The sequence below is a fragment of the Pleurodeles waltl genome, chromosome 6 (genome assembly GCF_031143425.1).
Source record: "Pleurodeles waltl isolate 20211129_DDA chromosome 6, aPleWal1.hap1.20221129, whole genome shotgun sequence".
Taxonomy (NCBI): domain Eukaryota; kingdom Metazoa; phylum Chordata; class Amphibia; order Caudata; family Salamandridae; genus Pleurodeles; species Pleurodeles waltl.
In genome coordinates this window covers 954,758,081-954,776,935 of record NC_090445.1, presented here as the reverse complement: position 1 = coordinate 954,776,935, position 18,855 = coordinate 954,758,081, and the positions used below count along the sequence as shown (strand labels likewise).

General features: G+C 43.9%; 1 protein-coding gene across 1 annotated transcript in view; it reads right to left on the bottom strand.

Moving 5' to 3' along the window:
• The window catches only part of KNDC1 (kinase non-catalytic C-lobe domain containing 1), a 523,355-nt gene that overhangs the window by 503,787 nt on the left and 713 nt on the right, over window positions 1-18,855 (bottom strand). The window lies entirely within an intron of this gene.

Below are 18,855 nucleotides of genomic sequence, written 5' to 3'. Positions count from 1 at the left end.
GTTCCATTGATGAAGAGTGTCTATGATAAGGGCTACATGGGAAGTGTTTTGGTCCCCATAGTGATATGTGGGACACATACTTGGAAAAGCTGTTGGTGGAGAAAGATGACTGGCCACCGTGAAAACGTGAAATAGCGGGCCCAAGGACCATCATGTGGACCCATGCCTTCCATCCCGCCAACCCCATGGTACCCATAACTCACTACATTGACTGCATCATCCTGCTGTATGTAATGCTGGTACTAACCAAACCACAAAGTAACTCATAATCAACACTAGAGTGAGGAATATCCATGCAGAAAGTGACACTGAGTGATTTCATAAAACTGTTCATTAACAGTTTCTTGTTTAAGCCCCCGCTGGGCAGCTTGTTAGATTACTAGTAACAAATTCTCTATTTATATCTACATACAGACTCCTCGTTGCGCAACACGGGCCACTACATCTCCCTTGCTTATAAACAGGAGGGTAGGGTCCCAGATATCTTCACGTGTTGCAACACATTTTCTACTCCTGCTTCAGAGAGACTATCAAAGTATTCAGCAATCTTTTATGTGTTAAAATGCTGTTTACCATGAGTGATCTATAGTCTAATAAAGAACTACTAGTAAAAACAAAATTGAGAAGTGTTTTGGTGTTGTACCTGAGGACTTTGCTTGTGCTATTACTGTGACTTCTCATGTCACTGATACATGAATTTAAAGCTAAAAGGAATGAGAGATGTGATGATTAAAATGTGTTACAGCAGCGATGCATCTCCACCAATGCTTGGGTGTAGGATTGTGTGAGAAAAGACATTGTTGCACATGCATGTTAATACATACCAATTTTGAATTGGTCTGTAGAGAAAGCTCTAACTCTGTATGTTCCTAGAGGTGAAGGGTGGCCTATGTCATGTTATGGTCAGTAGTCCAAACAAGAAAATCAAAACAGTAACCAACAGAAATCTTCATTTAGCAGTCAACCAAGGCATGTGCTTCTAGGTGTCCTTGCAGGAGAGAGCAACACAAAGGAATGACCACTCTAGAGACAGTCATGGCATATGCCTTACTTATCCACTGTGGGACATCAGAGGAGTAACCTGCATAAAGGCAGCCATAGTATGTGACGGAACATTCTAGCCTGGTGTGGCAGAATCAAACTATAGGAATGCCCTATATGTAACCAGCCAACGAGTAGAGGCAGCAGGACAGCACATGGAGGTGGGTGTTATACAGCTACTGACATATGGGCTGTAGGGCTCAACCAGGGTGGTACTGCAGCAACTAAGAAATTTGCAGACCTCACATGCATGTGGCTCTCTCTGGAAAACCCACCAGAGGTGACAGCACAACCCATTATTGGAACATAGAGATAGCATCAATCAATGATTCTAGAAAAGGAATGCATTTATGTTACCACTCAAGCAGGCAAGATAAGGGTAAAAGAAAGGATATGAGGGGTGAATATAACAGGGTCTTCTCCAAAGCCCATTCTGACCCAAGCAGGGATGATGCGACAGCAAGATGCCGTTAAACTTTCCACCCTGCGCTTGGATGCTCAGACCATGTATCCTGCGACTGAGGACTCAGACGAAGATGTGAGCCTTGGAGGAATTACACCATAGTCAGCTGAGAATGGAGGTGATCAGGGGGCTCGAAAATGCCCAAGTAGTTTGAGTTACAGCAGGCTCTGTTGGGAAGGAGCAGTAGGGCTGGAGAGGGAAAGCAGAGGAACGAAAAATAAAAGCAGTTTGCCTTAGAAGGGACTGATAAATAGAGCTTGATGAAATAATTTCACCAACTTCCTCGATTCTGGCAATGATTCAAGCAGGTAAATATAATCCTAAAAGGAGTTTTCAAAAGGTGAAGAAATGCCTGGCACAACCTCATTTAAAAAAAAAAAAAAAGTCCTCCCGAGACTATATGTAATTATTACACTTTTAGAGCTGCAACAGAATAAGGGTGTTTCCATCTTTATCATTCTTAGTAGCAACCCAACCTTTGAAACACTTCATGTACCACAACTGTATCTCCAAAATAGCCCCTGATACTAACAAACAATGTTTAATGAAAGGTCATGATCCAGGAAGATGAGAAACTTTTTTTCAAGTTGCCAGGAATATTTTTGATTCCAATCTTACCCTGACTATGCTCATTCATATAAAAAATGTAGTTGGTCTTTAGACAGTAATTCAGACTTCAGATTTGTATTTTTATACAGTCAGGAATTGCCCTGGTGATTTGCAATACTATTATAATTTGCGATAAAAGTTACTGCACCAAGTATGAACAAGAGGTGTTGTAGAAAAAGTAAGGTCAGCTTTGCCCTAAATATTTTTCTTTTGGCTTTATTTGAAATTACGCTAAGCCAAAGAACCAAATATTTTGATTTATTCTACCTAACTTTGACTTCAGACCTGACTTCATTAATTAAGCAAAGTTTGCACTCATCAAAACCTATTAGCATTTGCAAATTATTATTAAAAAAATGCAACAATGGTCTATAGTAATGCACATTGTCTTCCAAAAGTTTCGAAACGGAGGTGCTTATACGCTACAACACACCTGTTGCCTTGATGTGAGTAATCTTACCAGAAAATAAATTGCCTCTCAGAATAATAACACTAAAATAAAGTAGCAGAGCACTCTAGGTAAGGTGTATAGTCAAAGGCCAGGAGCATATAAAATGTACATATTTTACTGTCAATTAAATAGACATAAACACTATGTAAAAAGACACTGTTTACAGCGAGAGTTGCATCAATCCACACGAGATCAACTTTTTTCACATTATTTTAGCATGATACATAGTCCTTGCAATAAATGAGGATTCGTATCCATCAATCTGTGGAGGTTTTGATCTGTTTTAATGTTCTTAATCAAGTTGAAAGTTCAGCCGACACATGTTTTGTCCCTAATGAGAGACTTCAAGGCAAAAAAGTACCACGTACAAATTCTTCAATGAACAACAATGGGTAAGGATCCTGATAACATCCTCCTCTAAGGTAAGTATTTTGGGGTAACTCGAAGTTAGAAGGTGTATGAGTCAGAAAACCTCCATTGGAATGGTGATGTGTCCATTGGCTCAGACAGCACCTATGCTTTGCTTAGGTTATAACCAGAAGGCTTATCAAGATTCATCAATGTACACTAAAATACATCTGTTGAGCAGCAAGTTTTGCCACATAGGCGTTTGGACGTCTACCCTTATTGACTACTATTGATTTGAGATACAACTCTTTGCCAGTTCCTCGATTTCAAAAATATTTCATCACCATTCCTATGGAGGCTTTCTGACTCGTACACCTCGTAACTAGGAATTGCCCCAAAATACATACCAAAATGAAACAAAAACTAATAAGCAGAAATGTAAATGTGATTGTTTTTAAGATTTAAAAGGAAAAATCACCCAATGTAAATCAACAGCAGTGGTAGACCTGGACAAAGGTGCAATTTCAGGCTGACCACAATAGAGCCCAAGTCAGATACACAAAGTATATTGGTCTTGGTGAAGTCCTAAAAGTCAAAAAAATTGAAAACGTTTCTAAGTCCCACTTTAGAAAAATATTTTGTCACTTTTTTGAAGAAAAATAGTGTTGATGTTTTGTTTTTTTATTTAGTCCCAATGCAGAATGGACTTTTGTCACATTTTGACAAGAACAATTCTCCTCTAGCTGATTGCTGCTAAAACTGTAACCACTACTGCCGACCCAAAAGCCATATATCTGAAGCAGGTTGTTCCCACTGGAGCTCTCTTTAACTTTGGAGATTTGTTCCTGAGCATCTTCTATATCTTAGTGCAGAATGAGACTCAATTTTTTTTTCGAGGTTGCAGGGACCTTTGAGCAGGATAAAGCTGAAATCCAATCTGACACTGTGGAACTATCAGTCAGATACTTTTTTCAATGAGTCCTTCTGAAGCTCTGAAGAAAAAGGTTTTCATAGTTTCAAAACTTTCCTCTGGTGCCCAAAACAAACAGGAGTACACTTTAAAGCTCCATTTTGGAGCACCTGGGAGGCACCTAGAAGCTCATAGGGTATCAGGCAGAGTTTAACATCATGGTCCAGTCTAGGTCTTGTTGCTACTGGTCAGCTGGGTGCTTTAGGAAAAAAAGGACTCTTGTAGCCTGTTGTGACCTGCAGCCATAGGAGGTCAGCCAGTTGACCCTTGGCATTCCTCTTTTTGTCCTGGGTACAGTTGGAGCAGGTCTATCCATTCAGATGTACACACAGCAGGTGCAGTCCGTCTCCTGTTCTTAATCAGGTCCAGAGAGAGAAATCTAAAGAGGGTGCCTTTGGGTACCACATTTATGGATATCACTAGCTAGTGTGTGGGGGTGCTACCTGGACACTTCCTAGAAAATGAGGTATAGGTTCCCGGGGGGGAGCCTACTCACTTTTTCAGTGGTTCTTGCTTGGCTTACTGTAACAAAGCCCACAATGTCGTATGCCAGGGTAATACCAAGGTAACCAAACCCTTCAGCCACACTAAAGTTTGGCTCTGAAACATGGGGCTGTGTGTATGGGAGGATACTATGGAAATACCCAGTCCACTCTCACATCTAATTCTAAAAAGTCTGAAGCAGGCCTGGAACCCACAACAAAGCAGGAGACAGAGGTCGAGTGTTAGGAATGGGGTCCCTAGTTGGCAGTCAATGTATACCCTTTCCAAGTAGGGACTCTCACTCTAGTCAGGGCAAGGGAGTCACACTCCTAAAATAACCCCTGCTCACCCCCTTGGTAGCTTTGCACGAGCAGTCCGGCTTATTCCAGAGGCACTGTGTAATGTATTTGTACCCACAAAAAGTAACACAGTTAAAACACTACAAATGAACACCACACCAGTTTAGACAAATAGCCAATATTTATCTAAGTACAACAAGACCAAAATGACAAAGATCCAATATAAAAAAGAAAAGATATGAATTTTTAAAGATTAAATCCCAATAAAGTACTTATAAACAGAATAGCTCTAACAGGGGCTATCCCGATGTCATTGAAGGAGTCGTTCCCAACACTCTGACGCCACTCGCGAGGAAGTGCAGTGCCAGTCACGTAGTCGCATGGACGAAAGTGATGTAACAAAAACGTTGCACGGAGACGTCGAGGTGAGGTGTCGCTGGAGCTGGTGCTGGTGCTGCGTCGGTTCCTCAATGCTACCAGGGTTGTGAGGTGTCAGTTTCTTACTGCATGGGGGAGGTGATGCGGTGTCGGTGGTGAACCATTGGTTCCTTACGATCCGGCAGAGTCAATTTTTCCAACGAGTCAAGACATGATGGGGTGACCTCTTAGGGTCGTGGTCACACCACAGTGCCACAAGCGCCACGGCAGAGATGGGTGTCACGGACGTCAGTGACACTGCACTTGGGCCTCACAATGTGGTGGGAGTTCAGAGACGCTACAGCAGCTTTGGGCCAGCGGCACCGGGTCATGCGGCATCCGTCATGGTAGTTGCACTTTACCATGGACCCCGGCTTCAGATGCAGGCAGTGGCGTGGAGTCAAGCAGCGGCACTAGTTCTGGAGTTGATGTGCCTCGTTCTTCTTGTTTTTAGGCCGGCTTTCACTCCTAAGAGCCCAGGAAATGGAGTGGGTACCACCGGGTGAGTCAGGTTCTTCAGCAGGAGAACCCAGGGGCTGGCAGGTGAAGTCTTTGATGTCCCTAAGACTTCTTAACAGGAGGCAAGCTCAGTGCAAGCCCTGGGGGAACCTTGGAAAGCAGGATGTAGAAAGCAAAGCCCAGACCTTTCACTCCCAGGGCAGAAGTAGCAGCAGCAGGCCAGCACAGCAAAGCAACAGGCAGACTGACAGGTCCTCCTCAAGCATCCCACTGTTCTCCATGGCAGAATGTCCTCAGTCCAGAAGTGTTCTGAAGTTGTGGGGCCAGCAGTCCAATACTTACACTCATTTCTGTCTTTGAAGTAGGCAAACTTCAAAGGAAAGTCTTTGTAGTGCAGAATTCCCTGCCTCTCCCTGTCCTAGCGCCAGACACCTCCAGGGGACTGGGACTGCTTTGTGTAAGGACAGACACAGCCCTATTCAGGTGCAAGCGTCAGCTCCATCAGAATATGCAGGACACATCTCTGTTCCCTCTCGCGTGACAGTTTACAGTGAATTCACAAACACCCCAACTGTCAGTCTGACCCAGATGTGTATTCAGTCGCCAGGCAGAGGCACAGAATGGCTAAGCAAAAAAATGCCCACTTTCTAAAAGGAAAAAAAACAAAACACAAATGATCGACAGATTGTGGAACCAATCAAACATTCACCCCTAGTCACAGATCTGGGTTTAATCCATTCATTCTTTTGCTCACCATGCCACCCCAGTTTGGACCCCGCCATATGCAAATCAATCTTGACCCTGTTCCACATGAGAAGAGTCCAAGCCGAACTTCAAGCCCAGGTCCTCCCTTGACCAGAAACAAACATCCTGGGGCCGGTTTCTGGGTATCACCCTTTATCAGGCAGGCTACCTTTAATCTAGTAAACAACAGTATTACCACATCGAATCATTCAGTTGAAACATTCAGATGGTTTGTGCTAGAGAAAATCAAGGTTAATAGGCGAGGGGATAATATATCGGATAGCCTCAACCTACGGGAATGCAAATGGATCCATGTTTTGGATTCTGTTCTTCATAATCTGAATGAATATGAAGAGATAGCAAGACAAACAGCTAGCTTATCAAATGTTTGAGATATATATATCCGGTTACTATCCTGATAAATAGACACATTGAGGATGCGTTGTGGCACATTTTTTTCAAAAAATCTTTATTTCTATATGTGCTGTGTTTTTCTCAATGACAAAGATGGTCTGATGTTTTGGATTTGGTGAGTGTGTTCCATGTTAGTATGGATATTATAAATATGTGTTACATATGTAACTTGGTCGGTTTGTGGTGTCTCTAATACACTTTGGATGTTTCTATATATTGAGCCATTTTGTAAGATACTTTTATATTGTAAGAGGATGAGATTGGTGTTGTTCATTATCAACTGTACAAGGGGGTGATTGATAATGGTAGGAGTACGGTTTATGATGAATATGTATGCATATGAGGAGGTTTTCCTTTGGAATGACATAAGGAGCTGTTGGATTGGATATTAGAATTGAGCCACTGAATTACGGTGGGACGCGGTATAAAAAAATATATAATGTAAAGATTTCCGCATTCCGGGCATTTTTAGTTCCCAGGATGCGCCTGTTGATAAGATGACGTATTGGAGGGGCGCAGCTTTTCTTTGCGAGTACTTCCGTATTCTTATCAATTTGAATGTGTTGAAGTATACGTATGTGTCCACGTAGGGGATTTAAACACAGAGGTTTACTGTGTTTGTTCTTTAAACAAAGGATGTGAGGTGGAAGGAATGCTGGCAAGGAAAAGGTAAGGCGGCGTTTAGTGGAACCAGATATGTTATGACATAGAAGGATTATTTAATTGACTAGTCACGACCGGAGGGTCTTTGGCAACATTGAATTTGAGGTATCCCATTTTTGTTGGGGTCATTTGGAGTAAATATTGATAAGTGAAGTGAGCTCCACCTTACTTTACTGTGAAGCAGAGGGATACTATGTTGATGGTTGAATGAAATACCAACGTTAAAAGCATACAGTATTTATTGGCATTATTAATTAGATAGACAAACTTTGGGTTATGAGTAGGTTTATTTTTTAATATTATATAAATGGGATTTATTTGTTTTTGTTTAAGGCCATTAAATTGAAATGTAAAAGACGTTATATGGAAGGTTTGGAAGGGATCCGAATTCGAGTGAAAATGGAGTGGATTATTTCTGTGTGAGTTAAGGTAGGAGTGTTTATGTAGGGTTGTATTATATATGGTTGGAAGTGGAGATGTGAGGTGGTATCATAAGAGTTGGTTTGTTCTTTTGCGTTTTAGATTGATGGACTCATCAAGGGCTATTGAAGAAGATGGATATCTAATCTAGTGTGGAGTTATATGGGTGAGTATGGATAGGATGTGGTATGCAGCACATTACCAAGGAGATGAAGTTGGTGGTATGTAGGTTGATTTATTCATTTGGATGATTGTAGGTGTCCCCTGTCTATCAGTCCTGAGGAAGAGCCGTGTGGAGCTGATATTTGGCCCAAGAGCGTGAGGGGGTCCAAACGTTGACGGTGATGCTCTAGCCTGGATTTGGTTTATTGTTGAAGAGGACCGAATTGGGGATATAATTCTGTTAATATTGTGATTCAATGTGGTTGGAGGATTAACCAACAGGCTATTTTATGATATATTATCTTTAAAAATTTTGCTGGGAATGGTTTTATGGGAAATGAAATGTATTATTTCTTTTTCTTTCTGAAACACGAGAACTTGATCTTAATTGTACTTGGTTCTATTTTATCTCTTCTTTAGCTGTGATATGATGAGGGACTTTATAAATTGTATGTATATGAAGTAAATATATATTTGGTATTTGTAATAAATAAAGTTCTTTGGAATAAGTGAAGGGTAGTGTTGTATGTGTATAGATGAGGAGTGAGGTGACTGGGGTCATATTTCTGTTCCCAGGGGTCTATGTTGTTTTTGTAATGAAGTCTCACCCAGACCCCTTTAGGGTTTTCTGTTTTACCCTCTATGGTTGGCAAAATACCTTTAATCTAGTGGCACAGTGAGCCCAGGACCCATGTCTGGGGATACCCAGCACACTTAGGATGACAAAAGCAAAAAACACAAATGACGACAGAATGCAGAACCAATCAAACATTCACCCCCAGTCACATATCTGGGTTTAATCCATCAATTATTTTGCTCCCCATGCTACTTTCTAAAAGTGGCATTTTAAAACGTACAATCTAAAACCAACTTTACCAAAAGATGCATTTTTAAATTGGAGTTCAGAGACCTCAAACTCCATGTATCACTGCACAAAATGGGAAATTACCCTTAAAGGACATTTAAAGGTAATCCCCCATGTTAACCTAGGGGAGAAATATGCCTTGCAATAGTGAAAAATTAATTTTGCAGTATTTCCCTATCAGGACATGTAAAACACACTGGTACATGTCCTACCTTTTAAATACACTGCATCCTGCCCATGGGGCTGGGCTGTTTTGGGGTTACCTTATGGGTGACTTACCTGCAGAGAAGGGAAGGTTTGGACCTGCAAGAGGGTACACTTGCCAGGTCAAACTGGCAGTTCCAAACTGCACACACAGACACTGCAGTGGCAGGTGTGAGACGTGTTTACAGGGCCACTCATGTGAGTGGCACAATCCAAACTGCAGGCCCACTAGTAGCATTCGATTTACAGGCCCTGGGCACCTTCAGTGCACATTATTAGGTACTTGCTAGTAAATCAAATATGCCAATCATGGATAAACCAATTACCATTCCAAATTAGACAGAGAACACTTGCACTTTAGCACTGGTCAGTAGTCGGAAAGTTCCCCGAGTACTAAAGTGAGCAAAAACGAAGTTCAGCACAAGATCATAACAGGAGGTGAGAAGCCTAAAAGACAGGGGAAACCATGTTAAGAGCTGACAGGTCTAACACATGTCCCCCCCAACTGTAAATGGGGAGAACTACCCAACCTCACGGGAGTTCTGATCACTAAAGCTGAAGAATCTGGACAGATCATCAGCATTGGCATGTTCTGTGCCAAGACGCAGTTCCACCATAAAGTTCATTCCCTAAGGGGAGATGGATCACCTCAACAGTTTAGGATTCCTCCCCCTCATCTGCATTAACAATCTGAGAGGCCTGTTGTCTCTCTGAACCCAGAAGTGAGTCCGAAACAAGTAGGGTCTTAGCTTATTTAACACCTACACCACAGCAAAAGCCTACCTTTCAAATGCACTCAACCTCTGTTCCCAGGGAAGTAGCCTCCTACTGATGAAGGCTACAGGTTGATCTTAAGCTGTGAGAGCACGGCTCCCACACCATGGTCTGAAGCATCTGTCTGCACTACAAATTCTTCGGAAAAGTCAGAGGCCTTGAGCACAGCTGCTGTTCACATCACCTCATTCAGGGTGTCAAAAGCAGTCTGGCACTCCTCTGTCCAGATCATTTGATGTGGCTATTTCTTGGAAGTCAGCTCTGTCAAGGGGCAACAATGGTGTCCTGAAAAGACCATGACCTAGGTTTGGGTCTTGGGGGGTGCCCAAGCCAGAATGGTGTCAATTTTGACTTGAAGGGGCAGCACCTAGCTGCTCCCTACCTGGTGTCCCAAGTATGCCACAGACCCCTGCCTTATCTGGCACTTACTGGCCTTGATAGTGAAGCCTGAACTCTGCAGGGCCCTCAACACTTCCTGGAGGTGCTGCAAGTGGTCTTCCTTGCTGGAGCTGAAGACAGCAGTGTCGTCTGAGTAGGCGGCACTGAAGTTCTCCAAAAAAGCCTGGCCCGCCTCTGGAATGTGGCAGGGGTGTTCTTCAACCCAAAGGGCATGACAGGAAACTGGTAGTGCCCCTCTGGTGTGGAGAACGCAGAACTATTTTTTGTCGCCCTCGGTTAAGGCAATCTGTCAGTACTCAGATGTCAGATCAAACATGTTGAGGAAGTTGGCAGCTCCCAACCAGTCAATGAGCTCATCAGCTCTGGGGATGGGGATGCCTCAGTCCTGGTGAAGCCAGAGAGCCCCTGGTAGTCAACACAGAATCTAAGTTCAGGTGCAACACCAGGTAGGGCAGCCTTGAGGACCAGAACCACTGGGCTGGAGCAAGGACTGTTGGAGTGCTCAATCACTCCTAACTCCAGCTTCTAGATACGTCCTCCTTGAAGATGTTTCTTACTCTGTCAGTCAACTTTCTGGCCAGGCTGAAACTCAACCACAGTGGTATTCTGGTCGTACCAATGTTTCATGTCCTCCTGGCTAGCTTCCAAATTCTCCTGGGAGAGTTTCCGGAAGCGAGTTGTCTGGTTCCTGAAGGCCAGCATGCAAATAAATACATCCTAAGGCAGCTTCTTGGGAGCTTGCTACCAGCTCTCCTTCACCAAACTAAGAGGCCCTTTCATAGGGTGCCCATTTAGAAGTGTGAAAGGGCTGAAGCCAACCCCTTCTGTGGTACCTCCCTGTAAGCAAACAACAGGCATGGTAACAACATGTTTCACTTATTCCTCATGGGTTCAGAGAGATCCATATTAATGCCCTTCAGAGTATGGCTGAATCGCTCAACCAATCCATTGCTTTGGGTGTGGTAAGACATGGTGAACTTGAATGTTACACCACACACCTTCTACATGGCCATCATGTACAGCGACATGACATTGGTACCAAGGTCAGATACCACCTACTTAGGGAACCCACACGGGTAAAGATCCCCATCAGTGCCCTGGCATTTGTGGGCGCAGTCACTGTCCTCATGGGGATAGCTTCCAGGTGCAGGGTGGCAGGGTCAACCAAGACCAGGATAAACCTGTTGCCCATGGCTGTCTGGGAATCCAGGGCCCCAACAATGGCAATGCTCACATGCTCAAAAGGGGTGCTCACAACAGGAAATGTTTGACAGGAAATGTTTGAAGAAGAGCCTTCCCAGATTTGTCACTCACCTAGCAGGTCTCACAAGTCCTGCAGAATGCATGTGAGTTCTTCCTCATTTGGGGTCAATAAAAGTGGGTGACAAGCCTGTCAAAGTTCTTGCCCTGACCCCAATGACCTGCCAGTGGCACCTCATGAGCCAGACCCAGTAGGAAGGCTCTGAAACACTGGGGTACCACCAGTACACTGGCTGCCCCAGGTTCAGCAAACTCAGGCTCACTATACAGGAGATCCCTCTCCTAATATATCGGGTGAGATCCAGAGGTGTCACCAGCTGCCTGGGCCTCGGCATGCTTTCCAAAGGCCTCAAGGGTGGGGCATGCTTTCTGCGCTGTGCAGAACTCCTCCCAGGTGGGGCCTCCATCCTGCTGCGAACGAGTCAGCTCAGGTAGGTCTCCCAGTAGGCTCTGGGGCATCCCACTGAGGTTCAGCCTCCTCCTTGACTGTGGGAATCTCAGGAGCGGGTTTCTTGCGTCCCTTGCCCCATCCCTTCTTGACAGGCACCAGGGTTACTGCTTCAGGCTCACAACCCTTCTGATCACCCTCTCTGGCAGCCATGGACAGTGTGGTCATGGACATCTACTCTGGCAATCTCAACATCTCCAAGTGTAACCAGAGCTCCACCTACTTCCAGGCAGTATGCTCCAGATGGCTCCGTAGCAGACTGTCAACAGGAATGAATGGACTTACAGCTACACTTATAGAACCTGGGACCTCCCCACATTCAAAGGGAACTTGAGCTACCAAGCACTGCTGCTCACTGTTGTCTACTGCTATAACTTATCAGACCACATTAGGGAATACCAGCTCTTCAGACACCAGATGATAGCTGACTGTTGTCATCACAACTCCTGTATCTCTCAGAGCCTCCACCCACCTCCCATTGATGGTCACCCACTGCCTGTACTTCATTGTATTATCAGGCATGAGGGTTCTCTGGACAACCTCACCCAGGAAGACTAGAGTAAACTCAGCTGGCTCCTCACCACTAAATAGGGCAAACTCTTCTCCAAGTGCTACACTGGCCACATCAAGTGACTGCCCACCAGTGGAGGGCTGAGCCCACTTAGGACACTTGGGACTCCCTCTGATGTACCCTTCCTGACTACAGGTAAAGTACTTGATGGATCCCTTTCGTACAGGCTTCCCTGAAGGGAACCAACTATTTTTGTCAATGGGGGCTGAGAATCCTTACCCTGGGAACTAGTTTGGGGCTCTTTAAGGAACTCCTTACTTTTATCCTAGTCCTCCCCCTCCTTTTTCTGCTGGAGACCTTGCCCACCCATGGCAGAGTCTACCATATACAACTTCCTTCGGACCACGCTTGTTGTCAAGTGCTGGCGCAGCTCTGGAAAACACAGACTGGACACATGCTCCCATACAAACAAATTGTACAGCCCCTGATAATCTGTTACCTCACTGTCCTTCACCCAACCATCCAGTGCTCTGTGGAAAGAATCCACACACTTAAGCCAGGTCTGAGAATCACGTTTCTTACTCTCCCTGAACTTTCTCCTGTACATCTCAAGTGTCAGGCCATGCCTAGTGATGATGGCATCCTTCATCCTGGTATAGGTGAGCTCACTATCTGTCCCTAGCACCAACAAGGTGTCCCCCACCTGCTGTGAATTAGTTCCAAGACCCACCCCCAATCTCTCTCAGGGATCCCGTGCATGTGAAGTGCAGCCTCATAGCCGGGAAACCACCTGTGTATGTCATCCTCCTTAGTCTACTCTTTCACTAGATTCTTGGCAATTTGCACCCTCCGCTCAGTCTACACTGATAAAATGCTGCCACGAGCTGTGCTGGGCCTTATCCTCAGATCCAGCTCCTTCACACTCAACTCAACTCTTCAGCCAAAACCATTTTCTTTTTCTCCATAGCAATTTTCTCTCTCTCTCGCTCTCTCTCTATCTGCCTCTCTATTGAGTCTGGCTCGTTCCAGCTGAAGTTCCTTCTCTATCTTAAATTTATATAGCTGCCTAGCCTCCCGCCTATCCTCCAGCTTCTCTGGGGTTAGACCTTTTGAGGAAACACTGCTACCTGCCCTGGAGGCCTCCTCCCTCCTAGGCAGATCTTGGTTACCCTGCACATCCTACAGGTTGTCCTCCTCTCCCTCCATATCACCATTCTCTTCCTCTGAGTGCCCACAAGCCTTCTTTGCTGCCAATCAGGCCCTCAGCACCTTTTGAAGCTCCTCCTTTTTAGTGAGGTTTTTAATAGGAAATTTGAACTCTTTGCAGAACTTTTTGAGTGGAGGCACTGAATAGGTTCCCGACCTCACCTACTCAAACACTGATTCTGCAACAACTGCTAATGGCTCCCCAAACTGAGATATGGTTACAGATAAAACTCAAAGTTACAAAAAATCCCAGAAGGCAAAGAAACAAAATTCAAGAAGAATAAAACATTATGTGGTTTCTTAATGGCCTGCAATATGGACGTAGTACACACCAATCACTGTATGTCCAGTAAAAATACACGTCCTATCTTTCACACTGATCACCAAAGTTAGAAATGGGGTCTTTAGTTGGCAGACAGTTCACACCCTGTCCAAGTATGGACCCTCATACTAGACACCAGTTTAGAAAAAAATTCAATATCTATCTAAGTAAAACAAGACCAAAACAACAAAAATCCAACATACACAAGCACAGATATTAATTTTTCAAGATTAAATCCCAATAAAGCGCTTAGAAACACAATATCTTCAACTGGGGCTATCCAAACTTTGTTGGCACAGTCATTCCCAACAGTCTGATGCCACTGGCGAGGGAGTGCGGTGCCAGTCACAGAGTCGCACTGACTCCAGGTACAGTACCTTTCAAAATGATGAAACAAAGATGTTGCATGGAGTCGGGGAGGAGAGGTGTCGCAGGGGCTGGTGCTGCGTTGGTTTCTTAATGCTACCGGGGAGGTGAGGTGTTGGTTTCTTACTGCGAGGCAGCAGAGGTGAGGCATTGGTTCCTTACGTTTGCAGGGGAGGTGATGTGGCTCTGGTTCTATACGATGCGGCAGGATCGATGAATCATGTGGGTTAAGACGTGATGGGACGACCTCTCAGAGTCACACTCAAAGCACAGGGCCATTGTCATCGTGGCAGAGATGGGAGTCATGGAAGTTGGTGACGCAGCACTCAGGACTCACTATTTTGCAGGACTTCTGAGGTGCTGCGGTAGCTTTGGGCCAGCGGGGCTGGGTCTGCGTCATCAATCACGGTTGATGCACTTCAGCAAGGACCACAGCTTCGGATGCAGGCAGCGGCATGTAGTCGGACAGTGTCACCGGTTCTGGAGTCATTTGGAGTTGATGTGCCTCATTCTTCTTGTTTTTAAGCCAGCTTCCACTCCCAAGGGCACAGGAATTGGAGTGGATATCACCTGGCAAGCCAGGGTCCTCAGGAAGAGAACCCAGGGGCTGGCAGGTGAAGTCTTTGAAGTCCCTCAGATTTCTTATCAGGAGGTAAGCTCAGTTTAAGCCCTTGGAGAACCTTTGATAGTAAGATGTAGAAAGCGGAGTACAGTCCTTTCACCCCCAGGGCAGTAGTAGCAGCAGCAGGCCAGCACAGCAAAGCAACAGGCAGAGCTGCAGGTCCACCTCAAGTATCCAGCTCTTCTTCCTGAGAGACGTCTTCAGTCCAGAAATGTTCTGAAGTTGTGGGGTCAGCAGTCCAATACTTATACTGATTTCTGCCTTTGAAGTGGGTCAACTTCAAAGGAAAGCCTTTGTAGTGCACAAGTCCCTGCCTCTCCCTGTACTGGCTCCAGACACACTCCAGCGTGTTGGAGGCTGCTTTGTGTAAGGACAGTCACAGCCCTATTCAGGTGCAAGTGTCAGCTCCTCCCTCCACTCTAGCCCAGGAAGACTCATCGGCATATGCAGGACACACCTCAGCTTCCTATTTGTGACTGTCTAGAGTGAATTCACAAACAGCACAACTGTCAGTCTGACCCAGACATGTATTCAGTAGCCATGCAGAGGCACAGAATGGTTACGCAAGAAAATGTCCACTTTCTAAAGGTGGCATTTTCAAACTTACAATCTAAAAAACAATTTTACTAAAAGATGTATTTTTAAATTGTGAGTTTAGAGACCCCAAACTCCCCATCTCCATCTGCTCCCAATGGGAAATTACACGTAAAAAGGGTATTTCAGATAATACTCTATGTTAACCTATGGGAGAGATAGGCCTTGCAATAGTGAAAACGAATTTAGCAGTATTTCACTAAAAGGACATGTAAAACACACCAGTACATGTCCTGTCTTTTAAATACGTTGCACCCTGCCCACGGGGCTGCATTGGGCCTACCTTAGGGGTGACTTACATGTAGAAAAAGGGAAGGTTTGGGCCTGGCAAGTGGGTACACCTTCCATGTCAAACTGTCAGTTCCAAACCCACACACAGTGCAACAGCATGTCTGTGACTTGTATACAATGCCACCCAAGTGAGTGGCACAGTCAGTGCTGCAGGCCTACTAGTAGCATTTGATTTACAGGCCATGGGCACCTCTATTGCACATATTAGGGACTTACTAGGAAAAATAAAATATGACAATCATGGATAAACCAATTACCAATCCAATTTAGACAGAGATCACTTGCATTTTAGCACTTGTCAACAGTGGTAAAGTGCACACAGTCCTAAAGCCAGTGAAAACGAAGTTCAGCACAGAATCATAACAGGAGGTCACAAGCCAAAAAGACAGGGGAATCCAGGCCAAGAGATGACATGTCTAACATCTAGTATTACAAAAGTAGGGTCCTTCAGCAACCAGACATGGTGGACAGAATAATTGTGTTTTGCTCCTGCTTGATTCTTCTCAAATGTGCTTCAGAAAGACCTGTCAGGCAGATTTGATGTTTTTGTCAACTGCTGTCCAGCTGAGCTCAGAGTAGTCATCCCTCATGATTCTGGTTGATCTGTTAATCAAAGTTTATTACTGTGTAGTTTCTGCCAGGAACATCACACGTAATTAAGTTCAAGCACTTGGTTGAAAGCTGACAAAGAGCTATTATTCTGGATTAGCCTCCTGGAGCTCCAGGCAGTGAAAAGGTAATTTTCTGAAAGTTACTTTTCCCAGATATATATATTAAAATTCCCACTTCACCACTGAACTTGCAAATTAATAAATATTACGGAGTGGTTTAATACTTTTTAAACCTTGCCCCACAGTCAAGATAGCAGTATTTGTATTATAATCTGTACTCTAGTTTTATCAAAGGACAGCCAGGGATTTCCACAGTGAAATTAACTTTTATAGGTTTGTCACCTGAGGGCTATAGTAACATAAAATAGTTACATGCCCCACGTTTAAATACCATTCATGCTACCTTGTGGGCTATGGGCTACAAGGCATACATGGGAGCGACATTAATATTTAAAATGAAGCTTTTCCCCTGGCAAAACCGTTATTTTGACAGGTCAGGCTGCAGCTCTAAACAACTGAAGCAGTCAGGGTACAATGGTAGGCCTGCAGCTATGTTTCCCCTATCGCCCTAGTGTATGACACAATAGGTGCTGCAGTCCACATGTGACATTTATCTTTCCACACCATGAGTATATTTTCTACACTCTATATCATGACCTTCCTCTAGAATTAAATACACCAATAAGGGATTGGCCAATTTGTATCTTTTAGGGGTAGGAGCACATACACTGAGCACTTGTCAGCAGTGCCCCAGTATGCAGAGTGTAGAAAACAGTAATAAAATGAATCAAGAAATGGGGATGACCACCCAAAATGGGTCAATTTACCCCATTGTTTCAAAATTACTTTTATATTACAAGAGTTAGCAATTCTATCTCATCACATAGTAAAACATGATATAGCATAACATAACATGACACGCATGTTGGACCCATAATGTTCATCTTTGAAGAGAACTATTTATTTTCCTAGTCAAGGACCAACTAGAACTTAGATTATCTAATTAAAGGGCAAGATTACTGCTGGCAGATGCCTGCATCAGTGAGACTCTACAGACATGTTCCAGTGGGGCAGTGAGAAGCTTGCTATTAGTACCAAGAACAGCCAGCTTGGCCCGAGGTCAGAATCCAGGTGGATACGCATGTTACAGAAGGAAAATAGCATAGGCAGGAGAAAGATAATGTTCATGAGCCTTAGAAATAAACCAAGCACGTATGCCACCTGCTGCTTTCTAAAAATACATTATTATGGTTGTCTGTGTTTTCTTTCAAATTCTGTTTTTATGTCGCTAACATATGCATTTTATTAAATCATGTGCTGCTTTGATTGGACGGTAACAAATGTTATTCGAGAGGTGAGGAGTATTTAGTCTAATTAATACAGTAATACTTATGTTGGATTTGTAAAAGTTATGCTTTCCCAGAGGAGATATTGCATCAGCTCTCTCGTGTGAAACTGTATTGTAATTGCATTTCTCAGTCAGCCGATTCATCTTTATTTGGCTAACATAGCCTTAAAAGCAGATAAGCACAAAATACATAAATGCAGTTATAAAATGTACATAAAAACAAATTCAGGCAGTATTAAAACGACAGTCGGAAATATTTTACCCATAAACAGCAATAAAAACGTGCTCTTCCAAGTAGTCAACGAGAATCTAATTAATTACTAGTTGCATAATATAGTGCTTACTATCCCGACGATGTGTTGAAGTGCTTGAAACTCGAAAATGGCTAAATAAAACAAGTCATTAAAATGTTAATCTGCCTGTTGGACCACAATAATGTAAGGAATGTGTAGTAGTCCAAGTAGAAGACAGGAGTGTGGCCTGTATTCCTACTAGCAATATGTTTGCGAGGAAACTTAAAAGGACAGATTCCCAATTCAGACATTGGTAGTTTGCTAATTTTACAGGCTAGGCCAGCATGCTGTATATGGCAATGGCGTGAACTCGAAAAAACAGATACGATTCACTCAGGTGTAGGAAACACAAAAATTAACTGTAAAAAGTTGGACAAGCATTGGCAAAGCCAATAATTGTGATCTACCTGAGAGCTATCTGCTTTGACAGTGTGTTTTTAGCCCTGTTGTGCATTGTAAACAGTAGCGCTGCTGCTATGCAGCAAGGCACACAGTTGAAAACATTTTTAAAAGTGCTATGACACAGATGGTGCTGGGTGAATTATAGTGCGTTTTTATTGCTTGCACGAGGCAACATGGACTGAAGGAGGGCATGCATGTAGGGGGGGCCCACAGTCAAGAGAGAGATTTTGTGTTAGCCCACCTCACACAGTAGGGATAAGTACAAGAACGACCACAGCTCAAGAAGATGCACTTTCGCAGAGTGCTTACAGACAAAAAAGTGGAAGGACACAAGTAATGAGTCCATGCTCCAAAGGAGGAACAAACACAGGAAGAGGAAGTAAGCCTATAGTAGCT